We start from the raw sequence: 11,769 nt of genomic DNA on the forward strand, positions 1-11,769 counted from the left end.
TACGCTGATCTGGCACAGGCTGAATTATGACCCTTCTCTTTAATTCATTCCTTTATTATTGGCCCAGCCCATGTGATGGGGCAGGATTTTTGTTCCTAGAGCATGTTGATTTCTATTGTGATAAAATACACCTGAGATGTAAGCTGATCATTGCAATGTTTTAAAGTGTAGAGGACAGAAGAGAAGGTCAATTCAAACCCAGAACCTCTTACCACCCGACCCGACGGTGCCTCCCCTGCCGTGCCCACTCCCCCTCCCCTGGCACCCTGGCACCTCTTACTACTGCAGTCGGACACCCCTGACCTGACAGTGCCTCCCCTGCCTTGCCAACTCTCGCCCTGGAACCCTGGCACCTTTTTCTGTCCGTAGGATTGCCCTCAGGTGGGTCCTGTATTGATGGAATCATGAGTTCATGGCCTTTGTGTGCTGCTTTTTTCCTCTTGGGAAACTGGCCAGGTTGATGCTAGCTGCAGCATGTCGCAATCCATCCTCCTCGTGGGTCTGCAGATCCATCCTGCTCCCTCGGCTTGTCCAGCTGTCGATGGTGTTTGAGTTCACCAGGTGATGGCATGGGGAGGCGGCCCTCTAGGCTTGGGTGAACAGGAGTGTGAACATTCGCTTGCGGTGTTGTTTGCACACGTGTTCCGTTCTTCTCGTGCACCTGCGAGTGGAGCGGCTGGGGTCTTACCGGCATTCTATGATGCCCTTCCTGTGCACCTGCGGCTCTCCACAGGGTTGGACCGTGCACTCCTGGAAGACGGTGTGTCCCCGCACCGCACAGCATCACCAGAGCTGTTTGTGTTTCCCTCCCCTTCCTTTCTGATTGAACCCAGGGCCTCGAGCATGCTGAGCAAGTGCCCTCCACTCATCTCCATCCCACGCCTCTTCATTTATTTTGAGACAGGGTCTCAATAAGGAGCCCAGCAGGCCTCTTGAACTGTGATCTTCCTGCCTGAGCCCCTCTGCGGCTACACTTGCAGGCTTGTGTCATTGTGTCCACCCCCCTCCCCACTCCCTCTGTTCCCCTTGTATGGCCACCGTAGTGGGAACCATACCTCATTTAGTTTTTGATTTGTATTTTCCTAGTGACTAATCACATAGTGAATTTTTAAATGCGTTTGCTGGTCCCTTGCTTATTTTCTTTGGATAATGCTTATTTAAATCATTTTCAAGAGTGGTGGGGAAATACAGAATCCTCTAAGTGTACGAGATACTATAGGAATAGTATTTAATTTATTAAATGCATATATGGAAAATTAGAAATCAAAAAATCATTTCTTCCCCTTTTTTATTGGTTGTTTTCTGTTGCTGGGCTAGAAGAGTTTCTTTACATATTAGTGAGTACTAGACCCTAAGAGCTGTGTGGTCCTGCCCTCTTTGGCATTGCCCTTTTTGGACACCATTTTCTTGATTTTGATGCAATCTACTTTATCTCTTTCTTTGTTGCTGTGGCTTTGCTGTCATGTTTAAGACCCACGAACCCTGTGGATCTGCTGCTGTGTTTTCTCTAAGGGTTTCACAGTTTCCGGCTCTTACTTTAGGCCTGGGATGCATCTTGATTATTCTTGTATGTGGTGTGAGGTAGGGGTCCACCTTGGCAGGTGCTCACCCAGGGGGCTCCTCCCATGTTTGAGAAGGGTGTGCTTCTTCAGAGAGGCCTTGTCAGAGATCAGTGGACACAGCTGTGCTGTTATCTCCACACCCACGTCCACACTGATGCCCAGGTCAGTCCTTGTGTCAGTGTAACACTTCTGACAACCCCTTTGTAGTAAGTTTTGAAATCAGGAAACTGTGAATCCTCTAGCTTTTTTTTTTTTTTTTTTTAAGATTGTTTTGACTCTTCAGGGTCAAATGAATTTGAGAATCAGTTCCATACAAATTAAATATTGGATTTAAAAAAAAAATAGCCTGTGGGACTCTGTAAGTTTTTTTGCCCACCGTAATTTGTTCACCGTGTGAACCAGTGACTTCTTTGGGCTTTCTGCATATGAGGCCCTGTTATCTGTAGATGTAGGGGGTCTTGCTTCTCCCCTCTGCTGTGGAAGCTTCTATTTGCTTTAGCGCTGCATGAGCAGGACGTCCTGAGCAGTGTCAGGTGGAAGAGGTGGAAGCCGGCCTGCGTGACTTGTTCCTGATCTTGGAGGGGAGCGCTGGGTCTGTCACCAGGCAGTGGTTTTCACAGTGGCTCCATCTCACTGGGGAAGCTCCCTGTTAGAATGATGTCATTGCTTTCACACAGTGACCTTTCCTATGTCGACCACACTGCCTTCTGGGTATAACTCCCTCCTTGTCATTGTGCAGAATTCTTTTCGGTTCTTACTGGATCTCATTTGCTCTGGGTTTGGCTTGCCAGCATTCTGCTTGTTTTTTCATGTCTATATTTATAAGTCACCTTGGTCCTGTGATTTCATTTGGTGTCTCCATCTGGCTGTCACAGTCTTTTGTGTAGACGTGAGTACTGTTGCCTTGAGTGACACTTTAGAGTCTTCTGGGAGTGGACCCACATCTCGTGAGGGTCGGTCTGCTCTTGGCTTCGTATAGTGGAACCCTCCTTGATGGGAGCAACTGCTAAGGGTCCGGCCTTACAATCTGCCAGGTTTGCACACTGCCCTGTTCCTAGGCTGTTCTGGCAGCTGGCCGAGCCACTTGAACCTACTTGTCGCCAGTTTTCATATCTGTACATGAAAGAATCTGCAATATGTGAGCCTAACTCCTCAGTTCTGTAAGGATGGTATCTGTGCCTGCCCTAGAAGATCATCCATTTCCTGTTACCCCAACAGACGATGATGCCTGGGGTGCTGCTGGCACCCAACGAATATTACTTTAATCATTTATTAAAAACCAGTCAAGTGTTGATCGTCTACGTATGTCAACAAATAAAAGGTCTAGATCTGGTCTGCTACTCAGAGCACACAGTGACCGTGTGGAAGGTCTGGCTGGCGGCCCTACTGCCCGCAGTGACCGCGTGGAAGGTCTGGCTGGTGGCCTACTGCCCGCAGTGACCGCGTGAAAGTCTTGGCTGGCGGCTTCTCAGTGGTTGTGGTCTGGTGCCCTCAGTCTGCCCTGTGTTATCCAGTCTCGCGGTCCCCCTTGTAGGTGGGGTCACTGAAGCTGGCGGTGGGCGAGCCGGCACTCAGGGTCTCGTGGCCGCGGAGTGGGAGACTGAGGCCAGGTGAGGTTGTGCACTCCTAAGCCCATGCCCTTGCCTACCTCACCTCCCATGGCGTTGCCTGGGCTCAGACGCTAACCACGAACGTGCCTAGCGGTCATCTGCCTCTCCAGTGCTGCGGACTGGGTGGTCTCTCCCAGTGGAACTATTTGTTACAGGGCCTTTGTGAGGTGTTGTTAAATGACAGCGTGAAGGCCATGCCCTAACCCAGCGGCTGCTGTCCTATAAGAGAGAAAGACACTAGGTCCCGCCTTCACTGTCCACGCAGAGGAAAGGCGATGAGGACCGGCAGGTGGGCCGCTGACCGCAAGTCATGAGGAGGCCTCACCACGGGCCACAGCTGCACTTGGACCCTCCACCTCTAGCCTTGGAACCTGAGAAAGACGATTTCTGCCGTTAAAGCCGCCCCACTGTGGAAGTGCTGCCACGGGCCCAGCTGGCTGTTCGGAGAGCTGACCCTGGGCCTGCTCCAGCCGTAGCCCCACCTCCTCTCCAGTCTTGGCGACTGTCTTTCCGTTGGAACCCTGGTGCCAGTGGTGACCTCCGCCCTTCCCCATGTCTCCCTCCTTTGCACCCTTGCATGCATAACCATCCATAAATCCTTTTAACCCTACCTGTGACTCTTCCAGACGACGATCGTTTCTCACAACTGGACCTTTCACTGTCTCAGCAAATCAACGGCATTAGCAGGCGAGTTGAGTCACCTCCATCTTACCTGGAAAGGCCTCACCCCTGTCCGCCTGACTCGGCTAAGACGCCCGTTGCTGAGCCTTCCCCCTCCACGACCTCTCTGAGCCCTTCTCCCACTTCCCAGGGCCTCCCATTCATTAGGCAGCAGTTAGTAGTAGGTGGTGGAATGTGACCCCATAATGTGGCAAAGTCACGGGCTGTCTTTAATTTTAAGGTGACTGAATCAGGTGACTTACAGAAGAATAACAGGTGTGCTAAGCCTGGGAATAAACAGGGAGGAACAAAGGGAGTCAGTTAAGAAGTATGTCAACACAGGTCAGCTGGGATTTACGGCCATCGGCTCCCCACCTATAGCAAAGGCACATTTCCTCAGTAGCGCAGCACACTAGGTAGGGTGTGCCTGGTCTCTAACCCCAGCACCTGTGTCAACATAGGACTGACTTGCAGAGGAAGCCCCAGGTCGGGATGGGCACCATGATAGTTCTGCAAAGGACCAGCTAGGGTCACACCCCTGCCCAGCACTTAGGCGAGCCCAGGTCTCAGGACGGACATGAAACAGCATAAGCCTGGAAGGGGCACTGTTCCCCTTCTCTGCTCAGAGATGACCCCTCTCTCCTCAGAGAGTTCCCTGCTGACCCTTTCTCCCACTTTCCCTCATGATAAAGTTCTCTGGCATGACTTTTCCAGCCTGAATTTAAATTTTCGTTCACCAGGACACAAGAACCAAGACCTGGGCTCAGCTGCCCACCCCGTGACGACTCTGCCGGGGGCAGGCCCAGGCCTCTGCTTGTCCTCAGGCCTGCGGGTCACTCACCGCACACACAGTAGTCCGGGGGGACTGGCCAGCAGAGGTGTGTTTCCCAGCCCTTGCTTGGTCCAGAGGCTCTGTCTTCTCATCTGCTCTCAAAGCTCTGGGCACTGTGCCCAGTGGGCATGCCTGCTGGGGGCTGCCAAGTTCCCTGTCCCCATCCTGCTGTTCCCTCTAAACCTCACTCCAAATGACAGACACTTGGTAGTGGTGATACCGCTGTTTACCGGTGACGAGTTCTGCTCCTTCTAATGTTGAAGATTGAACACTAGAGAAGCAGCCAAGGCAGGCATATTAAGCAGGTTTTATTTAAAGGTAATAATACAGACTTCTCCCGGCAGGAAGAAGGGGGCCATGGCTGATGTTCTAAAGTCCCAAAAGTGTGCTCACCCTGCATCTTTTATAGGTTAAAGTCTCTTTTGTTCTCCAGTTCTCTCCTCCCTTATCTCTCCTTCCTGCCTACGTGACTAGGCCTGGTTTTGCATGAAGTGAGAAGCCATGGGCAGGGGGAGGGCCAAGGTGATTCAGGCAGGCTAATTAATGCCAGGGGGCATTAATTAGCAGCTCCTTGCTTGCAGTCCTGGATAAAGGCAGGTAAATTTGGTGATCAATGGGCTCCGGAGATCCTTGACATTCCATTCTTCCGGGGGCAGTCTCCAACTTCCAGAGGCAGATGGCTTCATGGCTTCGTTTCCTCGAATTGACCCGATCCCCTATTTCTACCTGTCCTTAATTCTGGCTTCATCTTGGCACTGACTACAGCCCTCCAGGCACCCTCCGTGTGCATTAGCAGCTTCTTGGGCCGCGTTCTGCCACTGGGGATGCAAAGGTGCCAAAGGGACATCACTGGGCCACGCCACAGCTCACGTTCCGAAAGAACAAGGCACATAAGTAAAAGTTAGGAAGCCACGGAAGGCTTGAGGAGCTCAGGAGTGTGTGCATCTGCGAGTGCGCAAGAGGAAAACTGCCCAAATCCACACACCGAGGCTTCGCCAGGAACGAGCTTCCCACCACCTGCAGGAGAGTCGGGATCCAGGCGCAGCTCCTGGCGGAGCTTCCTCCTTGACAGGCAGGTGGCTGGCCTCAGCGCTCCTCCGGGATGTGCGGCCCTCACTCCTGCACTGGAGTCTCCTCCGATGAGGCCTCCGCTGTATTGGATTAGGGTTCCCTTAAGGGCCTCGTTTCACAATGTGCTCACCTTATTAAAGACCTGATCTCCGGTACCCAGCCTCCTCTTGCACACGGTTTCAATGTGTGGCACAGTTACCTGAGGTCAACCAAGGTGCAAAAATGTTAAGTGGGAAATGCCATTGATTGTAAGAAATCGACCTCCCACCTGAAGCAGGCAGCCCTGCGCTGCGACAAGCTTCGCCCATGTCGCTCTTCCTCTGCTCGCGGGCTCACCCGCGGTGCGCAAGGCCGTGCACGGCAGGGGTTCTGGGAGACGAGCGTGCGGAGCCCGTGTTGCACCCTGTTGTTACACTCTCCGGCCTTCCTATGAGCAGCCTTGTTCTTCCCTTCTAGAGTAAGTGAACTTTCCTAGGTGTGCGTGGGGGGAGACCACGGTGGAGGCGTTCAGCACCACCACCGGCGCAGGGCAGGGAGGACCCCGGGAGCACGCAGGGCCTGAGGTCTGGGGGCTGGGGCAGAGAGGCGTCAGGACGCAGCTCCTCCCACACCACTGCGGTTCCTCAGGAATGCTCAGGGAAGCCTCTCCAGGGAGAAGCCTCCGCAGCTAGTTCTGACAAGATCTCTCCTGCTTAGGGCTGGGATGTGGCTCAGCGGTGGAGCCCAGGCCTCGCACTGCAAGGTCCTCGTTGGACCCCAGGACCCCCAGAGAATGTCCCTGTCCCACCCCAATTTCTGCAGTCAGAGCAGAATGACAATGTAAAGATGTAAGATCCTGGGCACACGCTCACACCAGTGCAAGCACACACGTGAGCAAGCTGTCTGCCCTGCACCTTTGCGGGAATCAGACTGGCCTCGGTGGAGACCCCTCCACCCACAGAGCCTCCCGGGGAACAAACCCACCACGGCGCTTCAGTGCTGGGGAAATGAGGGGGGAGGGGGAAGCCGAAAGCCACCTGGCTGTTAGCCGTGTGATAGCTCTGCTGAGGAGGGAGGTCCTGAGGAGTCACTGCAGTGAGTGAGAATGCTGACCGAACTGGGGGGCGGGGGTCTCTGTCCCCTGGTCAGTGCTGGACCCCCACCCTGGAGCCTTTCCACACAAGGTCATCCCAGCAGATCACGTCTGGACCACCAGGACGGGCACCACACACAGCCTTGGTCAGACCCTTCTCTGTTCTGGTGCTTGGCCAGGGCAGGAGGTCATTCTCCTGCTGCCCCGGGGGCTGAGCTCCCACCCGGGCACTCTCCTTTCCTGGACTTATGAAATTGGCTCTGAGCTCTGTGGGATAGAACCACGACCGGGATCCTCTCCAGCGGGCGCGTCACCCTGCCCTGATGCCTGCTCAGTGCTGGCGTGGCACACAGAGCCACTGGCGACCTTGAGGACTACAGGCGAGGGCCCGACTGGAGGGCCTCAGCACGCAGCATTAGGAACCAGCAGATGCGGGCATTCATCATGCAGTGGCCAGACCAGGACGGCCCGCACGTCCATCCTTCTTTTGGGGTGAGGGCATTTGAAATCCTCATTCTAGCTTTTATGAAATAGATCTTACTCTCTTGTTAACTGTGGTCACCCCAGCGCTCGAGAAGAAGCCAGAACCTATTCCTCCTGAAGAGTGTTGGACTCACTGACCACCCCCCACCCTCTTCAGGGACACCTGCCTCTGGTGACCCTGTCCTAGTCACAGCTTCCTTGAGATCCCTTTCCTTATTGCATGTCAGTAAGAACAAAGCTCAAAGAAGGAAGAGGAAGTTTTGCCACTGCGTGTTAAAGAGCAGGCAGCTTCCTCAGGGGTGGAAGGAGGCAGAGGGCTAGGATGGGGCGGGACCCTGCACACTGACCTGCAGAGCCAAGTCCCCTTGGCCACTTGTGACTCTGAGAAGTGGGTGCATCTAGGTGGCAGAGCAGTGGATTATGGTGGTATTTTCCCTCCATTTAGGATTACACTTTGAAAAACTAGGATTCAAAGGTAATTTAATGCGATTCAAATATTTACTGCAAACACCTCTCAAGTAAGAGGAACCAAATGCAAAATAGATAAGTAAGTAAACACCACCAATTTCCAGCAGGTTAACTTCCCATCTTACTAGGCTGTAAACATCTGAACCTTTAGAAGTTGCGGTTCCTGGTGTCACAGAATTAAAACAAAAGCCCCCAGGAATTGAAGAGCACGCTGAGCTCATCAACCAAGCACGGGACGCACCCAGCCCCCAGCGACTGGGGGGGAAGTGGGGTGGGGTCCGCGGGGAGGTGCTCACGTGGGACTGGGGAAGGCCTAGGGTGTGACGGACAGGAGGAGGCTGCGGCCTGTGCGCAGGGTCAAACCAGCCCGCCCCACCCGCCAGGCGGGGAAACAGGCCACTAGGTCCTGATGCCAGCGGCCGGGGTCCGACCTCTGCGTGCCCAGCCCGGGCTGCCCGGCTGCCGCGGAAGCGAGCGGCGGACGCGCCGCCCGTCCGGGTTCAGTTGCGCGCACCGCCAGCAGCGGACGCTTCCTTCCTGGCGGCCAGGGCAGCAGCGCGCAGGCGGCAGGGCCCGCACACTAGAATGTGCTTTGGCTGAGATGAAAGCCAGCCCTTCTTTCGCCCTTCTTCAAACTCAAGCTGATTTCTTTCTTTCATATAATAAACATAATGGAATTTAAATTTCCTCAAGCAATATTTAGGTATTAAAAAACACATTTCTAATTTCTTGAGATGTTAGATTTTCTAATGTTTGATCCTCGTTTTACTGGACATGCCTTGAAACTGAAATAACCGAGGCACATTTGGGTCTGATTCTTCGCCCTGTGTTGGTAAGGACCTGGTTTTGGTGCTGTTACCTGCACGTGCCGACCCAGAGTCTGTCTGGGCTCATAAGCTGGGTCCTGCCCTGCCGGCCCAAGTGGCTGGGTCAGAGCGCCCCCTCTGGCGCGCAGCTGCTGACGCTGATTTATGGTACAAATATCTAGTTTTTCATGGGGGCGAATTTGCCGACTAGTATTAAAAATATTAAACGTTGTCAACGATACCATGTCAAGATTTATGGGTAACTGAAAATGCTGAAAAACTACCTGTTTTTTTTTTTTTTTTGTCGAATGATTGTACACTGGGATGCTTAACTTAGATCAGGCATGAAGTTAAGATGCATTTTATAATAGTCATCCTAACAGATGTGGCATTATGACTTTTCCCCTTTTATATGCTTTATTTTTTATTGACACATAATAATTATATGTGTTTCCAGGGCACAGTGAGATATTTTAATATGTGTATGATCCAATTGGGGTGATTCACATCTCCATCATTTCCAACATTTATCATTTCTCTGTGGTAGGAAAATTCAAAATCCTCTCTTGCAGCTATTTTGAAATATATAAAACATCACCATTGTCTATGTTCTCGTGCAAAACAGACCACCAAGCTTGCTTCTCCAGTCAGAGTGTCAGCCACCTGGTCCCCTCTCCGAGCCTGCCCTGGCCTTCCCAGCCTCTGTGGACCACTACTGCAGGCTCACTTGAGGTCGACTTCAAATTCCACATGAGGGGGACCATGCACACCAGTCCTTGGGTGCCTGGCTTGTTCACTTAGCACAGTGTCCTCCATTTGCATTTCCCAGTGACTGGTGACGAGGAGCACCTGGCACACACCTGCTGGACAGTCATGCCACTTCTTGGAGAAATGTCTGCTCCAGTCCTCTGCCCATTTTTAGAGTTGGGGTTTATTTGCTAGTTTCTGTATTGAACTACTGAGTTGCTCGAGCCTTTACCTATTTTGGAATTAACCTCTTATTGGACACAGTGTTGCAAATGTCTGCTCCCATCCCCCAGGGGGCCTGTTCATCCTGCCAGTTGTTACCCACAGTGCTCAAGGTTGATAATAAGGCATCGTTCACTTAGTCTGTCAAGAGGGTAGATCTCACATCAAATGTTCCTACCACAATCACCAAAAGCAAAAGGACACAGACACACAAGGAAAGTATGAGAGAAGAAAGCTATGTGTATTATCTTGATTGTGGTAACAGAAATGCATGTGCAGATACAGCTCAACAAATTGTACACATCCGTTATGCTTTGTATACTAAGCATACCTCAATAAATCCAGGGGAACAGGGTCTTTGAAAACAATTGTAAGGGTGTGAAAGAATGTGCAAAGACGAGCTCCACTTTGGAAATGCCTGTGCAAGTGCTCACAGAGGTGCAGAGTCCTCAGGTGCTCACAGCAGGCTGTGGAGGTGCTCACCAGGTACTCAGTGCTCACAGAGGTGCAATCAGAGTGCTCACAGCAGGCTGCAGAGGTGCTCACCAAGTACTCAGGTGCTCACAGAGGTGCAGAGTGCTCAGGTGTTCACAGCAGGTTGTGGAGGTGCTCACCAGGTACTCAGGTGCTCACAGAGGTGCAATCAGAGTCCTCAGATGCTCACAGCAGGCTGCTGAGGTGCTCACCAGGTACTCAGGTGCTCACAGAGGTGCGGAGTCCTCAAGTGCTCACTGCAGGCTGCAGAGGTTCTCACCAGGTACTCAGTGCTCACAGAGGTGCAGAGTCCTCAGGTGCTCACTGCAGGTGTGGAGGTGCTCACCAGGTACTCAGTGCTCACGGCGGGCTGTGGAGGTGCTCACCAGGTACTCAGGTGCAGAGAGGGCTGCAGAGGTGCTCAGCACAGTACTTGGGGAGCAGAAGGGGTGGTTTCTGGAGGGTCTAACAGGCAGGCGAGGAGTATGTGAGAGATGGACGTGCCAATCACACAGATTGAATCACTACAGTGAATACACCTTGAATTTTCATACTCGACCCCATAAAATGATTGAATATCATGTCTCGACAACAGCAAAATGGCTCATGAAGTGGTGGTCAGTGGGATCATCTTGGTAGGATTCTGGAGGCCTTGTTTTCTCTGATTTAGTTTCCAGTGTCCTGCACCAAGCCTCCGGTGATTTTGTGAGCCAGGCTTGCATCTCACTGAACATCTGACGCTGCTGCTTGGAGTGAGACGGTGGTGCTGCCTGCCGGCACGTGGAGAGTGATTCTGCCTTTCAGGTAGGTGGGCCCTGACCTGCCAGCGGACAGGGCCCGGGCAGAGGCCAAGCAGAAGTGCAGAGGTTCATGGCAGAGTCGGCTGTTCAGCAGTCAGTAGCAGAATTGAAGTGCCGTCCTTCCCCCGTCCAGTTCCAGCTAGTGTGAGGAGAGGCCGCGTGCCCGGAGGCCTTCCATGCTGCCGCAGGCCTGTCCTGCAGGGCCGGGGTCCTGCCTCGCTGAACCCTGGGGCTGATGGTTGCTTGGTGAGGAAGAAGGCCTTGTGGCTGTGGCCCTCACGTGTTGGCGGGCAGCAAGACTCCACTCAGGCTTTCTGTCCCCGCGGGTCTGAGGTGGGGCCTCAGACCTGCTGCTGCTGGCCAGGTGTGGCAGCATGGCCAGGTGACTTGCGATTGCAGGGCCTGCAGGGGTGGCATCCCTGGGCACCCGTCACAAGGCAGGACGCTGACCCAGCAGACAGAATCAGAATCTGCACCCTGGCAGGGCCCTTGATGACTGGCACAGGGGAGAGAGTTTGGGCAGCAGAGCCTGGTGTGCTGGCTCTCAGGTACGACCCAGGTGAGCCGCGGCCTGCCCCAAGGTGCGCAGCACCCTGGCTCCACTGCAGAAGTAACCGTGCGAAGCCGACAACCGTGGGCGAAGTCCTCAGAACCCTGCGTTCTGCTGTGGCTGGCAGCTGAACCTCTCAGCTCTGGTTTCCCACCGGGGGAAAAGGGACGAAGTAGACCAGCTGCAGCTTCTAATCCTGCAAGTCGATTTTGCCTTGGTGGAATCTCAGGGAGCGGCTACCTGCAGAGCTCCCGCCAGGCCCAGGCGGGAGGCACGGCAAGACCTGGCTCGGCCCTGACCGCAGTGGCTCAGCGGCCGATGGCTAATCTGCCCCTGACGGTGGGGCCTTGGCATTATCTTCGGGACCAGCTTGCACTGTGGCTCCAGTGGGCGGCTGGGCAGGAAGTCCAGG

The 11,769-nt window shown here is 53.5% G+C and overlaps 1 long non-coding RNA gene across 2 annotated transcripts in view; it reads right to left on the bottom strand.

Annotated features, from left to right (window-relative positions):
- LOC306663292 overlaps window positions 1-11,769 on the bottom strand; it is a 726,016-nt gene that overhangs the window by 362,627 nt on the left and 351,620 nt on the right. The window lies entirely within an intron of this gene.

The sequence above is a fragment of the Sciurus vulgaris genome, assembly GCF_902686455.1.
Source record: "Sciurus vulgaris genome assembly, chromosome: 6".
NCBI classification, from domain to species: Eukaryota; Metazoa; Chordata; class Mammalia; order Rodentia; family Sciuridae; genus Sciurus; species Sciurus vulgaris.